Here is a 5,000-nt window from a genome sequence, read left to right on the forward strand (position 1 = left end):
CTTAGATTTAATTTGTTTAATCAAAAACTCCTCATCATTTTTTCCTATACCTTGTCCCTTAAACATGTCCATGTAATATTGCTTTACTGTTTTCAAAATTTCTTTAGTTTCTGTTTCTATTTCCCCTTTTTTATTTAAGACTTCTTTCAATAGATCAGCCTTCTGCCTATTTTGTTCTAAATTAAAGAAAAATTTTGTGCATCTTTTCTCCCTCTACTGCATTTTTTGCTTTACTTCTTATAATTGCACCCTTACATTTTTCCTCTTCTAATATCTTTAATTTATCTGTGTAGCATTATTATTTTTTCAATTTCCTCTTTTCCATTGCTTTCTGACACTTTTCTTAACTCATTATTCAGGAGTTTGGTTAATTCGGTTTCCTTCTGTCTTTTCTAATTTTCTGACATTTTTGCTGTATTCTATTGAAAATGTCTTTATTTCCCACTTAACACTATCCCACCATACTCTTTTCTCTTCCCTATACATTCTATTAATTTGCTTTCTTCCACATCCCTTTAATACTTTCCTGATATGCATTACTCTTTAAAATCTTTGCATTTAAAACCCACACTCCCCCTCCCCTTTTCACACTTGAAGAATCTAATGTTAAAAATAAGAGAGAATGATCACTAAGACCAACTCGTTTATAATAACATTAGTAATATTCCCTTGCATTTCCTCTGTACATAAAATATAATGCAATCCTACTTTGTTTCAGTTCTTTTAAAACAAATTGTCTTCTTTGAAAATTGCCTACTCGTTCTATTTCTTTCTCTCCACACATCAATCAATTTAAATCCCCCATCAGTTTGTTCAACTCCTCCCTTCCCTTATCAGTCTTAAAAACCATATTACTTGCTAAGTCTAATTCTGTAAAAACAGTATTAAAATCCCCCATTAAAATCACCCTTTCATTAATTTCTTACATTTGCAGATATTGTTTTAAAAAATCCACCTTTTGCTTTTCTTCATTTGGAGCATGTATGTTACATATTGTACATCTCTCATTTCCTTTTTCTATTTCAACAGCTAAACATTTCCCTGCTCCATCATTAACACCACACTTTCTTTTTCACACACCTCTCTTCTTATTAAAATAGCAACCCCTTTCCCAGTTTTCTCTGTACCATTATTACAATGTATATTCCCATCCATAAATTTTCAAACCTTTTAACACAATAATTTTTCCAATTGTTTCTTGTAATACAAATACATCCACCCCTCTACATAATTCCCTCATATTTTCAAATTTCTCCACATCCATTAAACCTCGTGCATTAAATGAAACAACTCTTAAAAACATAAAAACAATATAAAATAAATAGTTAAAACATTTCATTTTTTTTTTTCAGTCATGCTCCATATCTCTCAGTACATCAAATCTGTTCTCACAACCCTCCTTGTCTTTTAATATTCCTTGCCTTAAAAATCTTTTCTTTGCCAATGTCTATATTGGGTGTTACCTTTAAAGTTCTTCTTCTTTGTATTCCTTCTCGTTCTTTCCTACGTTTCTCTTCTCCTTTTCTCTCCATTCTCCTCTCCTGATAACCTTCCTCGTCGTTTTGTTGTTCCCCATGTTCCTCGCTCATATCCATAGTCTTTTGCACAGTCCATTGAGATGTTGTTATTTCTCCATCTAGTTCTTTCTTCTTTTCTCCTGTGTCCCCCTGATGTTCTTTCTCTCCATTGTCCTCTCTCAGTCCACAGTGTTTCTCTTCTCCTTTTCTCTCCATTCTCCCCTCCTGATAATCTTCCTCATTGTTTTTTTGTTCCTCCTGTTCTTTGCTTATTTCCATGGTCCTTTGCACCGTCCCTTGTGATATTGTTTTTTCTCCATCATTTTCTTTTTCCTCTCCTCCTGTGTCTGCTTGATGTTCTTCCTCTTCATTTTCCTCTCCCAGTCCACAATCTTCCATCTCCTTGTTTAAAACATTGTCCATCTCGGTTTCCCTCTGCTTTTGCCCACCCACATTAACAACCATATCTGTTTCTTGTTCACTACTATTTTCTCCCTCCCCCATCCAACATTCGCACCTCACCAACACTTTCCTACATTCCGGGCACTTCACTGCATTGCAGCTTCTTGCCAAGTGCCCCTGCTCTTTGCACTGGTAACAAATAAAGTCCGGGCAATCTTTAAATACATGTCCTGGATCCATACACAATCTACAGGTTTTCACCTGCCGATCGTGTATAATCCGAAAGTACTGTGTGCCCTCAGCAGTCTCAAACTTGCTGCTATATGGTAGAGATACAACTTCCTTTGGGAACCTGACCTTTACATATCTCGTACCATCTGCTATTTCAGTACCCGGATATGTTCTTCTCTTAATGTTGGTTGAGGGAGTTACACCCCATGCCTCCAATTTATCTAATATATCCTGGTCATCAACATATGCAGGCAAATGCATAAAAGAAACAACATATTCTCTTACTTGTAGCTTTCTAATCTCACAAAATTGTTGCTTGATTCTTAGTCCATCCTCTAGCTTTTCACACTCCTCCTCATTTGATAATGTGATCTCGAATTCTTTGCCTTGTCTTGGTCTTATCGCCAAAATCTTTCCTCCTCCAATTTTTTCATTCACTTCTTTGATAATATCCTGCACCGATCCATCTCTCACCTCTGCCAGATCCACAATTACAGTTGCTTCCTTTGAATAAATAATCATTTCTTTGCCTCGTTGTATCCAAGCCGTTGTCCTGTAGTGTTTTCCGTGTCAAAGTCCCTGCGTCTTTCTCCTGCCATTTCCTTGTTCATTTCCATGTAATCAGTCCAATTTTGAAAAAATAACAAAAAAAACCCCTCCAAAAATAAAAATCCTCCCCAGACAGCCTAGGCTGCTGGGAAGTGTTTGAACTTAAAAACAAAACAAAACAAAACAGAAAAACAGAAAAAAATTAACTTTAAACAAAAAATGGGTTTACAAACAACAATGGTGAGCCTACTCTCACCCACTACTGCCACCTCACTTCCTGCTAGCACTCTAGCGTTGCCAGGTTGGTATGGCCGTAAGCGAAGACTGCTGCAAAGAGAATGCTATTTAAAGATCAGCCAATCTACTCGCCAGTACATTATATAAGTAGGAAAGAAAACCCAAAAACTTAAAGCACCTAGTATTCCTAGGCGGTCTCTCATCCAAGTAGTAACCAGACCTAAACCTGCTAAAATTTAGAGATCGGGCATTGACTCTATTTTTTGCCAAATTTATTATATACTAAGTGAAAAAATTCCAAAAGCTTTAAGCACCTGGTATTCCTAGGCGGGTCTTTCAACCAAGTACTAACCATACATTAACCTGCTAAGATTAAGAGATTGGGCATTGTCTCTTTTTTTTTTTTGCAAGATTATTGTATAATTCGTGAAAAATATCCAAAAATTTAAAGCACCTGGTATTCCCAGGCAGTCTCCCATCCATGTACTAACCTGGCCCAAACCTGCTTAGCTTCCAAGATCAGACGAGATCGGGCATAGCCAGGCTGGTATGGCCGTAAGCGAAGACTGCTGCAAAGAGAATGCTATTTAAAGATCAGCCAATCTACTCGCCAGTACATTATATAAGTAGGAAAGAAAACCCAAAAGCTTAAAGCACCTAGTATTCCTAGGCGGTCTCTCATCCAAGAACTAACCAGACCTAAACCTGCTAAAATTTAGAAATCGGGCATTGACTCTATTTTTTGCCAAATTTATTATATACTAAGTGAAAAAATTCCAAAAGCTTTAAGCACCTGGTATTCCTAGGCGGTCTTTCAACCAAGTACTAACCAGACCTAAACCTGCTAAGATTCAGAGATCGGGCATTGACTCTTTTTTTTTTTTGCAAGATTATTATATAATTCGTGAAAAATATCCAAAAATTTAAAGCACCTGGTATTCCCAGGCAGTCTCCCATCCATGTACTAACCTGGCTTAAACCTGCTTATATTCAGAGATCGGGCATTGACTCTATTTTTTGCCAAATTTATTATATACTAAGTGAAAAAATTCCAAAAGCTTAAAGCACCTGGTATTCCTTGGCGGTCTCTCATTCCAAAAATTTAAAGCACCTGGTATTCCCAGGCAGTCTCCCATCCATGTACTAACCTGGCTTAAACCTGCTTATATTCAGAGATCGGGCATTGACTCTATTTTTTGCCAAATTTATTATATACTAAGTGAAAAAATTCCAAAAGCTTTAAGCACCTGGTATTGCTAGGCGGTCTTTCAACCAAGTACTAACCTGGCCCAAACCTGCTTATATTCAGAGATCGGGCATTGACTCTATTTTTTAGCAAAATTATTATATACTAAGTGAAAAATTTCCAAAAAGCTTACAGTACCTGGTATTCCCAGGCGGTCTCCCATCCAAGTACTAACCAGGCCCAAACCTGCTTAACTTCCGAGATCAGACGAGATCGGGCATAGCCAGGCTGGTATGGCCATAAGCGAAGACTGCTGCAAAGAGAAGGCTATTTAAAGATCAGCCAATCTACTCGCCAGTACATTATATAAGTAGGAAAGAAAACCCAAAAGCTTAAAGCACCTGGTATTCCTTGGCGGTCTCTCATCCAAGTACTAACTAGACCTAAACCTGCCAAAATTCAGAGATCGGGCATTGACTCTTTTTTCTTTTTTTGCAAGATTATTATATAATTTGTGAAAAATATCCAAAAATGTAAAGCACCTGGTATTCCCAGGCAGTCTCCCATCCATGTACTAACCTGTCCCAAAAATGCTTATATTCAGAGATCGGGCATTGACTCTATTTTTTGGCAAAATTATTACATACTATGTGAAAAATTTCCAAAATGCTTACAGCACCTGGTAATGCCAGGCGGTCTCCCATCCAAGTACTAACCAGGCCCAAACCTGCTTAGCTTCCGAGATCAGACGAGATCGGGCATAGCCAGGCTGGTATGTCCGTAAGCGAAGACTGCTGCAAAGAGAATGTTATTTAAAGATCAGCCAATCTACTCGCCAGTACATTATATAAGTAGGAAAGAAAACCCAAAAACTTAAA

The 5,000-nt window shown here is 37.3% G+C and overlaps 1 non-coding gene and 2 pseudogenes across 1 annotated transcript; all 3 read right to left on the minus strand.

The window, feature by feature from the left end:
* Nucleotides 1-3,378: 3,378 nt before the first annotated feature.
* On the minus strand, nucleotides 3,379-3,497 carry LOC113090021 (uncharacterized; annotated as a pseudogene).
* Nucleotides 3,498-4,308: 811 nt separating this feature from the next.
* LOC113090023 (5S ribosomal RNA) lies at nucleotides 4,309-4,427 on the minus strand. The gene has a single exon (XR_003286817.1). It is a non-coding gene; the product is annotated as a 5S ribosomal RNA (ribosomal RNA).
* A 362-nt stretch (nucleotides 4,428-4,789) lies between these two features.
* On the minus strand, nucleotides 4,790-4,908 carry LOC113090019 (uncharacterized; annotated as a pseudogene).
* Nucleotides 4,909-5,000: the final 92 nt, after the last annotated feature.

Source organism: Carassius auratus, unplaced genomic scaffold (genome assembly GCF_003368295.1).
Source record: "Carassius auratus strain Wakin unplaced genomic scaffold, ASM336829v1 scaf_tig00051630, whole genome shotgun sequence".
Lineage (NCBI taxonomy): Eukaryota > Metazoa > Chordata > Actinopteri > Cypriniformes > Cyprinidae > Carassius > Carassius auratus.